At 35.6% G+C, this 21534-nt stretch overlaps 1 protein-coding gene across 6 annotated transcripts in view; it reads left to right on the top strand.

Annotated features, from left to right (window-relative positions):
* Positions 1-21534, top strand: part of LOC117162987 (uncharacterized) — a 52484-nt gene that overhangs the window by 25999 nt on the left and 4951 nt on the right. For all 6 annotated transcript variants that reach the window (XM_076621034.1, XM_076621036.1, XM_076621035.1 and 3 more), the window contains one exon: positions 11748-12078. The gene's annotated coding sequence lies outside the window, so the exon portion shown is untranslated. The remainder of the gene's footprint in view (positions 1-11747; positions 12079-21534) is intronic.

The raw sequence follows: 21534 nt of genomic DNA, 5'->3' as shown, positions 1-21534 counted from the left end.
TTAGTTCTCTACGGAAAAGTATCAAGGTAGTTGTATCTGAAAATTCTTAGCTTAAAAGATATCTCATTGTTAATTTCATTAAAATTGAGCGTGTGGAGGACAAGAAACATATAAACGTAAGTGCGCTGTGTTATCTTTCCTTGTCTTTCATGCGATAAGTTTTACAAGGTTGAAGCTGGAATACCTTTTGAACTAATCATTTTTCCATTGAAGTACTCTAATACTGGTTTGTAGGGAATTAAAAAATCCATCGAATAGCGTATGAAAAAAATGTATGTAGAAATCCATTTGAATAAACGAAGGTCACCTTGAGATCTCGAAGCTATGTATTTTTCGAAGAAACACTTCTTTCGAATAATATACGGTTTAAGAGATATTTGCCTGGCTCGATCAAGACGAGACACCTTGTATATACAGGCTGTTGCAAAAACATGATAGGTGCAAGGATTTTGTTAAAGGGAATAAGAAATAATTTCGAAATACACTTAGCATTGTAATTATTAATATATTTATTTAGTATAACATTGTATTTATTATATCATATTAGTTAATTAGGTCCAAGTGTATTAATTTTGGTATTTGGTAAAATTTTATATTAGGAAAATGAAATATAGAAACTCATTTAATTCTAAGAAATGGTTCTTTATTATTCATATTGCTCGATCATTTTTCAGCATGGGAAAACCATGATTATTCAGAAGCAAATCTGAATTTACTTGAAGTAGATCTTATATTAATAATTTAAACTGTATTTTTCCTTATTCCCATGAGTATGCCATTCCGTTCTCCGATATAGTGTTGCCAGAATTTCGTACAGGCGTAGAATTATAAGATCGACCAGTACAGATTCCAAAATCAACGCTTTCAACGTAAAATCTAATTTTGTATTTCTATGTAGGGTGACTTAATTTACTAGTCTATAAACGATAATTCAGTTAACGCATTAACAGTCGTCGATGTAATGTAATGTTTCGAAATTAAAGTACTTACTACCAGGTAAGACAATTATCAATGGCTCTGAGGGATTTCCTGGATTTATTTGAGTTAATTCTAGGAAACGATTAAGGTTTAATATTCGTAGGATATCGTTCTGCAAAATTATTAAACGCGAGTATATTACATTGCAACGCGCTGTAGTTAAAGATCTATAATGTTTAATGATTATGTTTAATGATCTATAATGTTTAATGTTAATGATTTTTGAAATCGATGTTCTTAATTTAAAATGTAATTTTGTCTCTTCTTATACTGACATTTAATGAGCTTAATTTACTCAACCCTAATGTAATTAAACTGCAACAACGAATATCTTCGCAATGTTATAATATTAATAATATATAAATATCGTAATATATATTTTTCCACAGTTTTCAATGTCTACTACAAGATCTTCATATCTGTGACACACGGCATACTATTTGCCGCGATACGAACCGCATCGTTTTTGATTTTCGATCGATTTGAAAAGTTGCTATGACATACAGTAACTTAGTTGTATATCAATCTAGTGATAATACGATTTTGATTTGCGCAGAGTACAAGCTATTTCAACAAGTTGGTAAAATTCATTACCATGTAATATGATTTAATACCGTAAGGTAATTTAAAAGTCGAAGGATCGAATCCTGAGATTCTAAGATGATTAATAATTAGTCTTGAAGATACGGTCTTGTAATTTAAAGGTATAACAGCATAATGATACAATCTGTAATATAAATGAAGATTCAGTATATCTTAAACGTAAAACGCGGCTATAAAATGTTTCAAAATAGAAATATCCAATGTTTTAGAATCCTAAACCAGTTTGAATTTTCAAGAAAACTCCGATTTTTTGAGGAACCTTGACAATACGCTAGCTTTTATAGAAGCTTTTTAAAGCTATGTTAAAGGAAAGAATCAACAAGTTTAACAATCATAATATTTAATACCATTCGCGTCACAACGTTTAAATTTATCAATACACATTATAAAAGTCCAAATAGTTGCATAAAGCCGCGTAAAAATCCTAAAGTATACGAGTAACTTCGGACCTCGACGATACGCTATCTTTCACGGAAGCTTTCAAAGTTATCGCGAAGGCAAAAACCAACAATTTTAGCAATTACGCCATTTAGTATAGTTCGCGTCACGCCATTTAGATTTATCAATATACATTATGAACGTGCAAATAGTTGCACAATACAGTGTTTAACAATACTAAATCGCACAACTTGAACCTCTTAACGAACCGTCGAACTCCTGAGAAATTCCTCTTGACAATAGGCTATCTTTTACAATTCTTTGCCAGTTATCTCAAAGACAAGAATCAACAATTTTAACAATTACAGAAGTGTCATCCGCGTCACGCCATTTAAAACAATCTAACACTTGCGCGTGACAAGCGCGAAACTGGTGTCGCCAGCTCGATTTCCGGCAGACGACACGACGGCCAACTCACTTGACGCCGTTCATCTAACGGCGTTTAAGCTTACTTTAAAATCGATCGATCGCCTGTCGAACAATTGATTTATGGTGTTCGCGCCGTCCTATGTCAAATTCTTCGAAACATGACGTAAACGTCATGCAACATAGGGCGGAATGATGTCAATTGAAGAGAATTGCGCGAATTGAACGTTGTATACTCAGTTTCATCCAGCACTTTCGCGATGGAACACCGGTTTACGAAACCGTGGCATACAGTTTCGAATTTTCGTGGAAATTCCACGCCCGCGAATAAAATCACACGGATAATCAAGGAGTATTGTGTCCAAGTGGTCGACGTTGTTACAACGAACCTATCCACGGAATTTGTCGTTTTATATCCGTCGCGGATACAATCCGCGGATATGGCCGTAATCCTATCGTTTAATGAGTTTCCAGATCAATGACAACATGCGTTATAATATATCATTCGTTTTTTTGCACCACTATTCTTCATCGTCTGTTATTCTACGCGTTGCTGAAGTATTGTCAACTGCGACCAACTATTGTAAACTGCGTCGCGTTGTCGCAAACCTCGGCTCATAATTATAAAACAACCCTAAAACTTTTAATACGACGAAAGCTGCCTGGTTGAATTTAGTAAAGTTATTTTCCCCTCCTTTTTTTTTACTGCACGAATCAACCTACGCTAATGAGAGCTTAAGACAAGACGCGTACAATCTTTATCTATTCGACATTTTACAACTGTACGAATAATCTTCTCGGTGGATTAAAAGACCTCGCGTTTCTTTTTTTCAATTAAAAGAAATTGCCTGGCGATTCGTCAAATTCGGTTAATGAACTTTCGGTGAATGAATTTTTGTACGATTTATGTTTGAAAACGAGCTCTTTAATTCGTTAACGACTCGTAATATATCGTGAATTGGTAGAATATATCGATGGTCATAACTTTTCGCGAGGATATAATTTTTACTGATTAAAAGGAAAGCTTGTTCGATTAACGTTAAAATATTCTCATTTTATCATTGTATATAAATTGTATATAAAACCACTAATTTTTTCAAATACATTAGAACAGGAGGCTGTAACTGGTCAGAATTTGTGGTGAAAATAAAGAAAATGTGCAAACTAATTAAACTATCAATAAATACGACAATTAATTGAATAACTCGCGCACCATATTTCCTTTGATCGAACGTGGATTTTCCATTCGCTCAGATGAAGTTGAAACGAATGGCAATGCTGCTAAAACAAAATACTTGTTGCGTGTCGCTTAGATTAACGAGTTGCAAATTCGTTGAACGCTGTAGCATACGGATAAGATGACTACTACATACATTCGCTGTCTCTGCTGCAAATTAATGCTACAGAGTGGAGTTTAAATTTTAAATGAGATAGGAATACAGAATAATTCCAACCTTCAGATGACATTAAAATTGACGTACATTACGAACTGAAAGTTTTGATGTAGCGCGATCCTTAGCATAAATCGTGAAAATAACGAATTAAATATTTGTCCCCTTAATATTAAATGGAAATTTGTAAAATAATCAAATGGAGTGTTTGTAAAATAATCAGATGGATTTCGTTTGACTACTGCCCGCGTATATTAATTATTTGAACAAATTTATGAGAGAGAGTGGGCTACAAAATTATCGTGGAGAAATATTTGTAGAATGAGGTGGGTAGCAAATGAAGAAGAAATATTTGTATAAGAGAATGCAGTTGCGGAATAAAGTTTTCTCAATATTAATAAATTTTTGCAATAAAAAATCCAATTGAAAATATTCCAGGTAGTGTAGTATACTAAGCGAAGTACAAGCGTATCAATTAAAATTACTTTCCAAAAATCTATCCCGACCGAAAAGTTTCAGAAGTTGAAACAAACTCCTCAGTGATTTTAAAAACCCAACGTCTTTTCAATTAAAAGGTTCTCCATTTAATATTCTTCGATCGAGAAACTTGTCAATTAAAAATCAGATGTTTCAAAATGCTGAACCATGTCAACTATCGTAACTTTTTATCAAAGGGGAGAGAAAGTAAACGAAACACTGGGAAAATACAAGAGAAAAGAAATTACATGTTGTTTAAGAGTTTATCTCCTCTCGAGCGAATAAACTTTTCTCTCGAGAAATTCGTTGACTCGCACGATCCCTACGTCTCGAATTCTCGCGACTCTGCTTCTCGAGTGCCCTTGGTCACGGCAGCGATTAACTTATTAAGAAGCAAGTAGCAAAATAATACATAAAAATTGTGTAAACGCAACGTTACGGTGAAAACTCTCTATGATCGTAAACTTGAATCTCGTGTTTTTCATTTTTCATTTTTTTTTTTTTTTTTTTTAGACACAATCATCTTTTCTTCTGAATTTCTTTCTAGAAGAAGAAATGTTACGTCGTGTTAATAGATGGACAGAAATGCTGTGCAATTCTAAGTTTCCGTGATAATTTTCATAGTTGAAAATGATAATTATCATCGTCTAGGCTTTCTTTGACGAGCATGTATGAAATTTTAGCCCAATGCAGGGTTAAGCTCGTGCCTCGACCGCATTATGCAACCCAGTTTCGAAGTTCAGGAGGGACGTCGGTCAAACAATGGTGTAACCCGACCTATGTGGTAATTGCAATTAATCTTCTCAATTTATTTTTGTTGTCCCGTCCCACGGGCTTCCTTGCTTTTTAGAATGTATCGATTTACCTGGAAATCGTGTCCGTGGCGAACAATCCAAATTCGATTTCAAGTTCCATTCGCTGGGACAATAGACTTGATCCGTCGCGGATTTTTCTTTCGTTTCTGTTTTGTACTTAAATTCAGGTAATTCTTTCACGCGAGACCATCTTCAGCGAAATATGTATTCTTGGAATTGTAGACAATTTTACTAATATCATATTTGTTAGAAATATTTTTGAATATACGTAAATATTATTAGAAAATTATTGAAAGATTAATCCTATGTGTGCTATATCTCTATTCACGCGGAGGACTTTGCTTTGAATTTTCCAAGCGTCCATAACAATGTATTTTGTAGTGTTTTATTTGAATTACATAGGACTGAAGATATCTCTTCACTGTTCCTTTAGGTTTTCAAGTTAAAAAACGTTGAAAAACTCTCTATGAAAAATTAATAATTAAAATATTGTATCATAAGATTGCATGTTAAATTTGGTTTATTTCAGTACCAAGTAACGACTTGTTAGATTAAATTCGTGTGAACCGATCGAAGTTAAGAACATAATGAGAGTACAGATTTTTTTTATTGAGAGATCAAATTAAAGATTTTGCCACTATTGTTTCGAAAATTCTTCATCATTTGTGAAACACGTTCTCTCAGAATTTAAAGTCGATCGGTTTTCTAATCAGAAACAAACAAATTGTTTGGTAAATTTATTATCACTTACGAAAATCACAATTTTTCAGTCGACAAGGTTTCCTGGCATGAAATATACGACAAAATTACGTGTTATTTATCGATAAGATTATTTCTCCACTGCCTCGGATTAACTCGAATTCACGCAACTAAATGCAGCAGATTTTTCTCCGGTACACATCTTAATTGCACGTTCGTCGCGATTAATCACAGTTTGATACAATGGAATGAAAGATGCATTAATTATTTCTGCGAAACGCGCTTCCACTAAGCTAACGACTTACAGTTCTCTTATATTTACCCCGCTAAAACTAAGAAATGAAAAACCACCCTCTCAACACTAAGATTGCTAAATCTGTTAAAATGACACAGACCGATTTTTCGTTTGTACATTACAATTGGCAAAATTGTTACGGTTTTCGTTATATCGCTTCAATCATAATTATTTACGCTATTGATCAAACATTTGTAATAAAATTCAAGAATTTAAGAGAAAGTCAGTTCAGGACTTTGTATTCTGTTAGAAAACTTTTACATCAGAATTCTATCGAACTGAAGAAAATTACCACTGACAAATTTATCGTTTCAAAACAAAAATTACTAGGAGTAATTCGATGTAGCTATAACTTAACAGGTTTTTAAAATGTGTACATATATTTTTACACATATTAAACCTTCATAATTCGAATACTAAAATCCTACAAGTAAATGTGATAACATTTCTCTTGACAATCTTTGCATAAAATATCTAAGACAATCTTTTAACGACTCGATCGAGGATAAAGAAAAACGATAGTCTTGAGAGAAAGACACCATATCATATTCACTTTTTTAGAGATTCTTAACGAGAAATAGTTTGGACAAACTGTAAATCCAGAAGACTCGCTACGTGCGTAAATGATGTAGAGACATCAGAGAGAAAGGAACCGAAATCGACGCGTAGGAACGTCGGTTTTTAGAAATATTCCATCCAATGTACCGATGAAGCAACGTACTCACGACAGGAATTCGAACGAAATCCTTTCTGGTCCTAGCCGCTACCGAAGAATAATGGCCGTGCAGAGGATTGCCACTTCACTCATCGCCGACTAACCTTGCACTAAAGCTCTGTCACCTCGCTCTGGCAACGATAACAAAACTTGCGGACGTAGTTCAGCATTTTAGAGGCCCTGCATTCGATCAGGGTACGTGGAGAGCGTGCCAGCGTGTAATTCTTCGCCACTTAGAGTGGGTCATTAACGATGCCCTCCACGATCTTTCGAAGCTCGCGTAATTCTCGTGCACGCGCTTCTTATCCTCTTTATTCTTTTTCGTTACGTTCACCTTCTTTGCTTCTTTTCTTTTTTCGATCGAAAAATGCAAGATAAAGTTATGATCTTCGTTATTCGCTGACTCGAGTCGATTATTAGACTGTGTGGATTTTTAAACGTTCGCGGGCAGTTGAAAAGGCTTTCGATGAGAACATTCAACGAATGTCGAAAGCATTGTGATTTTTAAAACGCACGATCCTCTACGAGGAGATCTAATTTTCTATAGTAAACTTGTTCCATATTGTCGTTGCTACTATCTACCATATACTTATTACGCGTGGTTGATAGATGGTTATGCAACGTACATTCTATGCATTTTTGAGAAACTAGAGAAGCTTTGAATAAAAATCACTACTGCATCATAAAAATATTCTATTTTTCGATAGATTCGGTGCTACATAAAAAGATGTCGTTCTTCATAGCGATCTTTTGCATAATTTATTCTTGTTAATCTCAACATTTCTTTAATTAATACTCTCCTAATACCTACCCAATGTAGAAATATTAATTTTCATTGAGACATTAATGTGCATAGATAGAACATTAGTGTGGAGTTTTATCCATCTATAGGAAATTTAGAAACGAGAAAATCCGTAAGACGCTCCTAATATACAAAAATGTATTCTTTATAATGTTCCAGAATATTTGGTAAATAAACAAATTTCTGCTTACAATCTATTTCGTTGATCATTCATTAAAGTATAAACTTTGCCTTTTGACATATTTTTTCTTCTTTTCTCTCATCTAAATAATGTCTTTGATACACGAAGGTGTAAATTTACATAAATATCCTTGATCAAATTTGATTCTCACGCGAATAGTATAACGATGTGTTGTCACGATAAGCATTTTTGTATTCGAGTAAAGTCTGATCGAAAAAGAGGACTGAAGAGGGTTATACGATGGAAGAGAGGCTTGCAGAGAAGCTGGGAAACAGTTTACAAGTCGGGCTAGGAAATGGAAGATTGAGTAGTTTAGTTGTATGTTGGAAAAGAGGTTATATGAGAGGGACTGGAGAATCGAATCGAAAAATTATGCGTTCAAGCTTATTGAAAAGAACTTTTTTTAAGAGTGTTCGTAATATATTCATCGTACATGTTTTAAGGAATTTATTTGATACATCTGAGATTTATGTAGCTTTTGCTTGTGTAATTCTGCTCATTTCTTATAGATGCCTTTTCTTTGTCGCAATATAATGTTATTCTTAACATGCAATGACATTTCCAATGGTGTTCCCTATCCTCGCATAATACGTATCGGTAATTCTGTCATAATACTTCATCTATGCACATATGCAGTCGACTACGTCAGCGATATGTGTAATACGTTTGTATCAGCTTTAAGATTAAACAATACTGCTATTGAGTTGGAAATTCATCCGATTGTTCGCATCGTACAGTGTGTAGTGTAATAGTGGATATTAAACAATAAATATTTGCTACGATATGTATAACTAATTGCTTCAGTTCGCAGTCAGAATTAGCTCAAACTCGCGCTATATCTAAAAAGATGTTCTTAAGTTACACAGACGGTTGTCTGTCATCTCGGAAGATGCAGTCATTGAAATCAGCGTTTGAATGTCATATTTTCTGGATGATATAATTTTCATCGGTAAAATTAGAACATATGAATTATCACAAACCAGGAATTAAGCCAAGTTTACGCAACGTGTTTATGCACCAGTTATAGTTTACATAAGAAATTCCAAATTATTTACATAATACGTCATACTAATACGTCAAAAAAATCATTTACTAAAATCCATGTCTCATCGAAATATGAAAAATACGAAAAAGAAAGCAGGAAACTATGGAGAACGATAGAATTCGATCGAGGAATCGGTCTCGTTCGGATAAAGAGGCTCTAGAACGCACGCAGACCTAGTGGCCCCGATACTGGAAGAGGCCTCCATTGTGCGAAACCCACGAAGATGGAGATAACGTAATGAAACTAACTGGCTTGCTCTGACCAATTAACCAACCCAACTACGGCATAATATTTAACGTACACTCGCCGCCTTCCCCTGTTCACGTGGCCACGTTTACGCGATGGATATAGCGTTACATGAAAACGCGTTGCGAGGGAATCTCGCGTGATGATGAATTCGCTCACGCGGATCATCCCAGCGTGAGTTACAAGTACCTTCACGCGATTGACGGATCAAATATTCATGGCAATTCGATTGGAATTATATTCGTGGGCCATAAAAATATTCACCTTCGCGATTTTATCGATCTATTCAAGACAGATTGGAAATCGATGTGTCGGAGATGAAAGAACACCTGTCGGAGATAAAAGAACACCGGAGCCTTTGGAACTTTGGATAACCCCGCAACATTGTAACCAAGAGTCTACTAAAACAGTAATTAAACAATTGTAGTTATTCAATCCGATTGTAATTGTTCGAGATAGGTGATAGTGAGCTCTGGCTCGAGGCGACTGTCTGTCGCCCAACGTAGCCGCGGCCAACGGGATGACAAAAGGACGTACTCACAAAGTCTAAGTCTGGTTAAAACGTGAAATAACCACTGATCGCGAAGATGTTACTCTTTAGTCGATGAGATCGCGAGCGAGAATGACTTTCCCGTCCCGATGATACCACGGAGGAAAACTATATTGGGGCGTGTCTAAGGACACGAGATCGGATTCGTCGAGAAAAGCCTGCGTTCAGAAAGTAAGGGAAATTGTCGTTGCCGCTAATTGGTCAATCTCTATACCGGTGGTTAGAAAAAGATGCTGGCTGTTTTCGAGGGGAAGTTGCTAGTGGGAGACGCCGCTCGTTGAAAAATTGATCTCCCCTATTTTCCCGTAGTGGGGACAAAGACTGTTTGTCTGTTTGATGGACTTTAGTTGACTAAATCTTAAGATTTATAACGAGCCCTCGAGCTAGCTGAACATGTACTGTGGAGACGCATCGACATCTGGCAATTATCTTACTCCAGGAATAGGGTCTGCGCGTGGCGAGCCACGGGACAAAAACCGTTGGAATATTTACTGTCACGTATCGCCACGAATATTTCTTTTAAGCTATAGGATTTTAAGCTTTTGAGCTATAGGATTACTCCATACCTTTGTTAAACAAAGCGTTCATCCCTTGGCCGCGGCTACGTTGGGCGACAGACTGTCGCCTCGAGCCAGAGCTCACTATCTCCAATCTCGAACAATTACAATCGGATTAAATACCTACAATTGTTTAATTACTGCTATAGTAGACTCTAGGTTACAATGTTGCGGGGTTATCCAAAGTTCCAAAGGCTCCGGTGTTCTTTCATCTCCGACAGATGAAATATTTTTATTCTCTGATTTATAATTTTGGAAGTGTAAGGATTTCGTCGAGTGAACGAAGAATATTCGTAACGGAGTACCACGTCTTTAAATCAGGAATTTTTGATAAATAAGTAACGTAAGGTTTTCTGAAGCAGATTACTGCAAAAAAAAAGAAATTCATCATAAATATTTATAATATTAGATAAATATTAAAAATGCCTTTTTATGCAAATGCGAGAGGTATATTACCATGAGACTGTGTTCGCATGATAACGGTGATAATGGTCGCAGAAACTGTTTTTTGCCTAACGGTATTTTAACATAGACATCGTGTTTTTTGATGGTTACAAAAAAAAAAATTAAATTTTATAGATTATGTATAATCAACTAATTCAGTGATCAGAATTTTAAAGAAACTTTTTAATAGAATAAATGAGAACTCGAAAGGGCAAATACGTGGAATTGTAACGATGTGTTAAGGTGTAGGAAGATTTAAGATTAAGCTGTTACTGTTAATTTGTGTTTCCGCCTGTTTGCACGCGTCTGACCATAGACAGGCACGCTCTACTGCGGCTGCCAGGCATCCGCTGCACGTGAGCAATCGTATTTGAATATAACATCTGTTTGATTTGTTTTTACCAACTTTGTGTACCACTAATCACCAGTGGCGAAATTCAGAAATTATTCCTATTTCCTCGAAACAAAAAACATAGAATCTCGTCTTTTTAGATATATGATTTTACTTGGATATGTCTTACAGTTCGAACACCTAACCGATTTTCTGTACATTTAGTATTTATAATAATAGACTTTAGACTAGCTTCACGTACGAATATACAGGGTGGTTGGTAACTGGTGGTACAAGCGGAAAGGGGGTGATTCTACGCGAAAAAAGAAAATATAGAATAGAAATCTTTCGTTCGAGGCTTTGTTTTCGAGAAAATCAACTTTGAATCTTATCTCGTTATAACGGATCTCACTGTAGATCGTTGTCTCGATGGAAAAATTAAGAAAAAAATTTTTATTCTATATTTTCGACTTCTTTCACCCCCTTTCCGCTTGTACCATCAGTTACCATCCACATCCATTCCATATACATCCTGTCCATAAAATTATGAAATACCTACATTTTTCAATTATGTTTAAAATTCTACAGACCTCCCCCTTCCCTGAAATCTCATTTTGCGCTTTCGTCAATCATAAAAGTTTATTTGCGAAAACAAGCAGCCCAAGAAGAACAATTTGCGTCAGTCTAAAATTACCATCACGCATCAAGGAACGTACCTGACGTCAACAAATCTGAAGTCCCTCCCATATTTAACTCTACTAAGCCAACCACGGGGGTTCCGCGTTCAAAATACCAATCGTTCGTTTATTTGCAGGAGAAAAGATTTGTCGGTGGCTGGGGAGGAAACGAGCCGAAGCGCGGATAGGTGAATGTCGGAAGAGAAGGGGAAAACCTTCCGAGTCCTGAAACAATTTTCGTTTCGAACAGCTCGTCCTGCTGGTGGGGAGGGTTGCATAAATATTCGAGGTTGCGCATCGTGCTCGACATAGCTGGAAACTGCTGGCAAGCGAACAAGTGGTGGAGAAGGAGCACCAGGACCTTAGTTTCGCCACAGCTCAGTACCAGTTGCGCTTTGTACCAGTGTTCATCCAACCTGCTCGAGAGGGTGGAATTCCAACGTGAAGACATTGAGTTCGGTGACATCGGTGAGTTTAAATCCACTATATCTTCTATGAAATCATCGTGACGCTAAATGTAGTTACAAGAAATCATTCTAATTTATTTCTGTGTGTAATTTCTTTTCTTCATTTCGCGTGGTTTCTTACTTGGTCAAAAAGGTGAGGAACTTTTATGCGAAGATACTGTTGATAAATTTGCATCGTCCATCCTTTATTGAATTTATACGCAAGACCATCGACGTTGAGTTTCGCTCGATCATTGTCTATCGAATAATTATAAAATTTATTCTGATTTTTGTGCGTCTTCGGTCCTTTCCTTAGCTTTGTCCGATTCTTTTTTATTTGATCTGATTGATTGTAGCAATTTAAATACGAGGAGACTGCTGGTCAGTTCGAATCGATTATTTTCTGTGCAGTAATCGTAGCAAAATGAATATATTCTAATTTATACGTGTCCTTTGTCCCACTTTGTGCCCGCTCTTTTTCCCCTACTTTCTACTGTTTCGAGGCATGAATGAATCCTCTGAACTTGTTGCTCTGGCAGTGAATGAAAAGTGAAGTTTAGGATTGGAAAGTGAAATGAAAGTTTCAATTCCTCGCTTGTGTTTCACTTGTGGAAAGAATCTTCATCAGAAGTTTGACATTTTTGATAGACGCAAGTGTTTGTGCTTACATTTAGATTTTAGAAAGAATTTTGAATTGTATATGTCGATTACGTATATTGGTCATTTAAAAAAATCATAAACACTGTTCAAACTTCTAAGGTACAATGAGAAAAATACAATGTTCATCATTTTATCTTTCCCATGCATTACTGTACTATTACTTAGTGCTGGAAGTTATAAATACCTCTTGTCGTAACTTATCAAAATGTTCTGCTCAATGATATAGTCCCATTCATTCCCTGTCATTCCCACCCACCATTTACATCTCATAACATAATAATAAAACAGTACTTGACATGATTAATAACATATTAAAAGCATCACCTAGAAGAGATGAATTATTTCATAATATAAACTTTCATGTTTATTAATCCCTTAATGTTTTTGTATTCTAATACTTTTGTATATCGCTTATGCTGTAGGTTGAATATGCAAATTAATATTTTTATAGATATAATTTAAATAATACTCGATAATAGCACTGGATAATATTATATCGAGTACTATTCCTCGAATATTTTACACGTTTTTCCATATTACATAATGGAACATAATTTTTGTCTAAATTACGATGCTTCTAATTAAATTTAAATATAAACGAAAGATTGCTTTCCTTCAAAGTTATTGAAATTCGTAAGAAAAGCGAAAGACAAAACAGAATCGACGTATCGATTAATTCCTTAAAAATTTCTACTCGATAACTGGCCCTTAACATTTCACGAACTATACGCGTTTTAATATTCATGGTTACGTACCTCACCGACCTAATACGATCAGCTCTCTTTTCGGTCTCCTCCCTTTTATTTCTCTCGCATTTTTCTTCTTCCATTTCCTCCTGCCCCTCTCTCTCTCTCTCTCTCTCTCTCGCTCTCTCTCTCTCTCTCTCTCTCTCTCTCTCTCTCTCTCTCTCTCTCTCTCTCTCTCTCTCTCTCTCTCTCTCTCTCTCTCTCTCTCTCTCTCTCTCTCTCTCTCTCTCTCTCTCTCTCTCTCTCTCTCTCTCTCTCTCTCTCTCTCTCTCTCTCTCTCTCTCTCTCTCTCTCTCTCTCTCTCTCTCTCTCTCTCTCTCTCTCTCTCTCTCTCTCTCTCTCTCTCTCTCTCTCTCTCTCTCTCTCTCTCTCTCTCTCTCTCTCGTTCGTTCCTTTGGCCTGGATATTTTTCGCGTGGTTCGAGCAACGATGAATTTCCGTGCCGCGAAATTGATGACACGAGGGATAATGAAAATTTATCGAGTATAATAGCCGACGTTCTGATCAAAGACCAAGCCAATCCGTGCCTAAAAAAAAAAATTTTTGGATACCGTCAATGAAGCTGTATTATATTTACATATAAACTATATTATATATGGGACGCAGGTGTTCTATATTAAACATAGCTAAATATAGGTAAATGCAATTAAATAGAGTTAAATATACCGTAATGAAATATATTTAGTTTATGAAACTTTTCCTAAATTAAATGGGAAAATTATTCGCATAGTTGGAAATTCGTATAGTATCTATAATAAAAATTTATAAAATAACAAGACAGCTCAGAGGACTTTTCAATATTTTTTATTTCGATATATATATATTGCATTTCCATTAATCTTCGTTTCAGATATTTTTAAAAGGTACTTATTAATATCACTTCTAGTCATTTTTTAACATTATTCGATAAAATTACATTAACAAAATCGTGTTTTTCAATTATACCATTTACTACTCTTTATCTTCATGATTATAATTGATTATACAAGTATCCCATATATCGTAATGAAGCAATTGTGTATAGTTGTAGCATTGTAAAGTTATGACTCTGAGACAACAAAATCGTAAAAATTCTTAAAAAAATTGGCTGACAGAATATCCTACCAAGTATTATTTTCAGCGAAGCAACAGGTTTTGTCAAACGTATAACCTTTATAAATTTCTGACGTAAAGTATTTCAAATCTATCTTCTCCAAAAAGAAGAACGTCGTAGGATAAAATTGTACATTTTAAAATGTACATTGTAAAATTATACATTTTCGATTTATTTCTTCACGTAGAAAATTTTACCTTATCCTTTATAGTACGATTAATGAGACACACTAAATATTTGAATGCTACGAAACTCGTAAGAACCAGTTGTACTATACTTTAACCAGTTACACATACTAAACGGTATCAAGTAACTTATCGATCGGTATCGCTTTCCTTTAATATGAAAGAACGAAATAAACGTAGAACAGAATTTTTACGAACAGATAAAGTATTAGGTTGTCCGGAAAGTGTCTTTCTTTCGCAAGCGTGTCTTTTACAACGATGCACCTTCGTACAAATGTAAAACCAAGTCTGTGAAATTTATCTCAACAGAACAAATTGGATCGTACGTAATTCGACAAAATAATATAAAACAAAAAAACGTTGTGCGTCTATTATTTCCTCATAAAACGAAAGAAACTTTTTGGACAAGCTAATAGTTTTCGAAAGATTTACGACTTGTCTATGGAAGACGAGGGATTGAAAGAACGCCGAAGAATGAGGTTCAATGGATGAACCAGCAGGAAGTTCTCGAAGCAGCCGCGAATCGCGAGTACCCCCTCGAAAAGAGATGAAAGTGAATCGAAACTGTAAGACTGTTACGACTTTTCCTCTCCGATATTCGTGAATTGAATCACGGTCAACTCAGCTTGAAAGAGAAGTTCGATTAAAAATCTTCTATTGTTAAATTCCTTAGTCACTCAGGCAGATCCATGCGATTAACTCTTAATTAGTATTCTTGGTACAGCAATAGTTACTCAATTTTAGAGTTTCAATAATATACGTTGATTTGTATTTCGTACTTTACGTAATAAGTATTATTGATATTATTTACGGCGTAACACTAAATAATAATTTAAATTTCAATATTGAAATTCTGTAATCATATATTAAAATATTGAAATTGTATACTGAAAGTATTTCATTCTGTTAGCTTAATTTGCTCAGGAGCCACGCTGATCACCTTCATAAATTCAAGCACAGAGAAAAATAACAGAAAACAATTACAAACGCTTTTGAAAATTTACCTTGGAGCCTGTGACTTTTTACAATTCCTTGCGATAGATAATTGCAAATTTGGAAAAATAGATCGTTCGTTTTTTAGCATGCTGAATATTAATTACATACTTAAATAATTAAATCGAGGAATTTTATATTAATTTTATATTTTTCACAAGGCTGATCAGTTTCTCGTGTGAAAATCTCAATGAAAAGAATTCATATGCTATTGTTAAATTAATCCTCGTCTTAAATCCTCGTTACTGATCTAATTTATACAAAATAAGGTTACACACTTGCAACAATAAAGAAGCTATAGAATGGCGAAGATATCCTCAAAGAAGGAGAGAAGAATCAATTATACGAGCCATTATTCGCCACTTACCTAATCTTAAATCTAACTGCAATTGTCCTTTGTTAATTTTATGATTTCCATTACGCGAATCGAGTTGAGTGTAAAAATTCTGTTTTACGACTAAACCATATTTACGACTAAACGAATCCTTACAAAACATATATATAAACATAAACATATATATAAACATTATAATGCAGAGATTGGAACACAATTCAATTTCGTGGACAGCATGTGTTCGTGATCAATCGACGCGTCAGATAATTTATTATTGAATAAACTGGCCGGTGGCGTCTGCGTTTCATGATTGGCAAGTCGATAACGATACAACCGATAGGTAACCGAAATAAATGTTCTACATCTGCGAAGTAAACGTTGTTCTACTAAGCTTTCGACGAGTGAATATTTCTCTTCTTTCTTTCCATCGATAAATCGCGTATCTCTTAGTAACATTCAACTAAATTTTACAAATTTCACCATAGGCAGAGTAATTCTATAGCCGAAAGATAGAAAAAAAGAAAAAAATGAAACAGCGAAAGAACCAAGTCAATTTCCCTCTTTCATCCAGTTTCAGAGCGAAATACGACATATATGATATTTTCATGCTTCAATTTACGATCAAAGGATATTCAGAGTCGCAACTTTTTATCGAATCGAAACTCCCAAGCTGCATGCTTCACGCAGAGGAAATGGGAGAAAGAGTTACATAAACACTGATAAATGAGCCAGTGAGAAGTTAAATTGATCGATTCCATTTTTAAACAAGTTTTTTCGTTCTAAGATCCGATCGACTAAATCGCTACACTCACTGCTGATATTTATTTAAATTTATGTTTTTATAGAGCGCGACGAAGGAGAAGAACCTAGACAGAAATTTATTTTACTTACTGAACTATTAATAGCTGCTAGACTTTGCATATTTGTACACTTTCGCGCGTATTTTTACATCTTTCAATTTACCGTAAAACCTTATTCACATTGAACTCTTCAGAAACCAAACGATTAATCTCAATAGAGTCAATCTTCTTTACAAACAAGGTATTTCTATATTGCAACTATTTTGAAACATATACACGTATGCAATATAAACATATTTTTCATCCTAATTCCGGACACTCTTTTCACATGAATTTCGTCAAAATTATGCGGCCTTGCGATTAAAAGAAATTTTCTCGAGAAGTGTCGCGATTAGGCAACTTATTGGTATTAACAGATTATTAACAGAAAGACAAAATAAACTCCGTTACACAAATCGGATGATCAAGTTTTCGGAGGAGAAAGAAAAAGAGACAGAGAGGGGAGAGAGAGAGAGAGAGAGAGAGAGAGACAAGATTTATTGAAGGGAGGATGAGGGAACGGAAACACTTTGAGGAAACACTTTGAGCTCTATGCTTCGACCTGTCCAGCCGCCAATCGAATTAGCGTGCCATCCAGCATTGATTTTGCGTCCATATCGTGGAACCATGCCGTATTTATTGTTTACCAGGTTTCCTGTGTCCTATGAATTTCAGTTTTTCCGCAAGATGCCGCAAGATGCAGCTCGTTTTCCTTAGACTCCGATGTGAAATCGCGCGAAAAAGTAAGAATGAAGGCGTTTCCATTGGATCGCGATTGCACTTTATCGTATTAATTAACTCGACATTACAGCGTATACAGCGTAGTCCTAGAAAATCGTATTAATCGAGGTAATCCGATGCAATTGATTCACGGCCAGCGTACTGCTGCGCATCACGCGAGTCGTTGTCTCAATTATTGAATTGCTTGTTGCGAAGTATTGTAGCGGAACCTCGGAAACGAAATTAACGATGTAATTGGGGACAGGATGCATTGTAACGATGGAAAATATTTTAGTTATAACAGCTAATTCGAAGGTTGAAAAATATCGATCGAACTGTTTGCTGGTGTTCGCCCAAGGATTCGAACATGTAGGGGTATAGTGGTTGAACAATTAGATCTGGTCATATCTGTTAATCTTTCTGTCGTTATTGCATAATTCATTGTATTCTTTGGTTTACTATATACACGTATCCCGTTTGATAAATTATATTTCTGATTTTCGCTAATAATATTAATACTTTGCATTCGAAGGTTTCATTTATTCATATTACCAGATACTCCAAGTAATTTCAGTAGAAAGAACGTGTTTTCGTATAATTGGTTAAATATATGCGTAGAATGAAGAGTCATAGCCGCATCACTCATCACCTACTCACTCACTCACTATCATCGCGCAGTGCGATACGATTTTGCTTGGTAGTGTAATATATCTTCGGCCAATACGTCGGTTTATTTTTCTGATTGTATCTTACCTGTTCGTTGCAAGAATACGTGAGATAATTATGATTTGACAGGTTAAGGACAAATTTTTAATTTATTGATTGACTCTTCCAAATTGTTGCGTATGTATAACCATCCGATTTCTATAGTGATATATTAGCCGTACTGTATTATGTGGATTCTTCGTTGTACGAACGTATGTAGTCAAGTGAAATTTGTGATGTTCCTTGATCTATGTACGTTACGATCAGTTTGCAACAGGCAACAGCAGTTTTCCCGAGTCGTTGCACGTTCAGCAAGAAATTAATCAGCAGTGAAGAAAAATATAAAGTTCCCCTGTATTTCTAACTTTGTACTCTGTAATGTCACGGTTTCTAATCTTTCATCCATAGTTCACACTTTAAGAAAAATTAATCAATTACATTAATTACGTTGCTTAAAATCATCGAATTTATCTAGTCGGTTAAGCGTGTAAAATCGACGAACGGAAGATTATTCAATGAGAAAACTCGACATTACCAAAATGAACGTTTGCCCATGTTGAAGTAGCATTTAAAGGATGAACGCGATACTCAGCGTCGAGTCGAAAACGTTTCGAGTTCGAGTTTCTATTCGCCTCCATATGAACCCATTGAATAATCGATACGAGTTGCTCGTTACACGGTAATTCCTTGCTTGCAAATTTGAAAGCCACCCCCATAGGCCCTGTTAATCGGTCAGACTAGCGCAGAGACGCGTTTCATTTGCTATAATTCGATCTTCGGACGGTTTAGTTATCGTCGCATTTTGACGCTGCTTACCAGCAGATTAATCTCTAGCAAACAATTGATAGGCGTCACAAACAGACCAGTTGCTTCGTAGTTAGCGAGTCTCTGGACGTTCAGAATATGAGGATCCAGCTGATCCACCATTACAATTAATCGGATTAATTCTCACTCCCTCTCGCCAAGGGATATATGTAATTGATTTTCTGAATCAGGGATGGCTATTCCGATAATATACAGTAAATATAAAATATAGCGAAAATACATAGTAAATCGAATTTTTCCTTTTCATTTCTTAACTTTATCTGTTCTCAAGATACATAGCTTTTGCAGTTTTCCGTAATGGGACAGAAAGCGGAACGTCTTTAGGCTACCATCTTTTTCTTTTTACAATTTAAATTCGTTTCTTCAATGTCCGTTAGAACATTTTCCAGCCAATATTTTCTAAAATTTCACACGTATCCTTCCTTCGCTATAAGACGCGAGATACACGTGTACTTCAGCATCGACGTGTCTTCAACTCATCGACGCCTCTTTCTCGGCGTTTCCCATAGTCCGTTTTCCATTCTGTCCGCGTTTCAACCCCCGACCACATTTTCTGTGCAACGTGTACACACATCCAAATATGGGTTGACTGCGACACGGAAAAACTCAGCGTTAGAAACGAACGAAGAAACGCCTAACCATCGTGAAAGCGATGTGAACGCGGAAATCGGACGAGGCGAAGTTAATTTCGACTATCAGCCAGCTTTGGGCAATGAATCTCGACGATTTCCGCGAGCATATTGGACTTATCTGCTCCAGCACGCCTTACAATCACGATAACACCTTCTGTTGCACGCACGTGAACACGCAACCCCCTCGTTACCCTCGAAACGAGCGGTCAGAGATCCGTGAACAAGATTGAAATTCGTTACGGTTACGGAAGCCGTTTACGAGCCTATGGATTACGAGGGTCGTTTCGAAGAATGCAGTGAGCAATCCCATGGAGCGTAATTCTTAGCCCATTAACGGGCAACGTTGCGTTAGCGAATTTCATCTGTCACCTTTTCCCCAATGAATTTGCGTTATCGAATTCTATTTGTTAACATTATCACCACGACAAGCAATTCCAAGGATGAGCTTCGCGTTTACCTCGTCTCTACTTTTTCTATCTGGATTCTACAATTTCATGAGTTTCAAAGGATGTGGATAAAACGGCATTATGAGAAACTGTTGGTTGATTCTTCATGGGTTAACGTAGTTTTGAAGAAATTCTTCCAGGAACCGGGAAGAATATTAAACATTGAAATCGGATACAGTACCAATTCTGAGAACTTTGAAAATGACACGGTACCACAATGTCGCTATAGAGACCAATATAATGTTACTCTAGAGGCTTTCACTGCTCGAATTGTCACAATTATTTTTTATACTTCCGATCCTTGATCATGCCAAAGCGTTATTTTTAAAAAATAAAATATATAATAGAAGTGTGTATAGAACTGTTGAAAGGGTCCGTGTAACAGACTTTCGTCGATGATCTATACAACTAAAATTCTTAATATTAAATTCAATTCGTAGAATATTCAAATCTATCTATAGTTTGATCGAATCTTCGATTATAAATCGACGTAAAATTTTTGGATACTACAAGCGTAGCCATCGTTCAGTATCTCGTAAACGTCTGATGAAGAAGTACATGTTACAAGGCTTATACGTCAAATCTATAGAACACCTGAATATAATTGACTTCCCAATATTTCAATATTCCAGGTCCCATAGCTATATCGGATGTCGATTAATACGAAACATGACAAGTCAATCAATCGATATGTTCAATGGCACGTAATCTTGATAAAAGCTGTACAAACTTGCAGTCCTTTCCTTGTTTATAACGGGAAATTGAATACTTTGTAATTAAATTGTAGAAACAGAAGCAATAAAATGTTGCGTGGCCTGTCGCAATAACGTAACGAATCGATATAATGGTTGCCACAGATTAATTAATTAATATCAATCCCGCGATCCTCCATCGCAGCTGTCTTTATTTCCGCGTAGTTTGTATCGAATTCGTCGCGTTTCATCGTGAGAAATCTTCAGCCGTTCCAAAAGTTTCGTAAAGATTAATCCTTCATAATTGAAGAGCGGAAGTAGATAAAGTTGCCAGTATCGAAACTAAAGTTTTCTGGGAAACGACTGTTTATGAGAAATTGTTTGTTTATGGGAATGTTATTTATTAGAAAAATATAACGATACTTATTTATTACGCATATTATAATACTTTATATAATTTTACGATATCTCTATTCTATCGTTTCAAAGATCTGTTAATTAACGATAAAAAAAATATCTTCTTTATATCTTAAGAGAAGATATGTAAGTCCATTATGTAGTTTGCTTAAGAAGGTCAGTAGAGATTTTCTTATCTGATGGGATAATTG

The sequence above is a fragment of the Bombus vancouverensis genome, chromosome 8, assembly GCF_051014615.1.
Source record: "Bombus vancouverensis nearcticus chromosome 8, iyBomVanc1_principal, whole genome shotgun sequence".
In the NCBI taxonomy this organism is placed as follows: Eukaryota; Metazoa; Arthropoda; class Insecta; order Hymenoptera; family Apidae; genus Bombus; species Bombus vancouverensis.
This window is presented reverse-complemented; position numbering and strand designations above follow the sequence as displayed.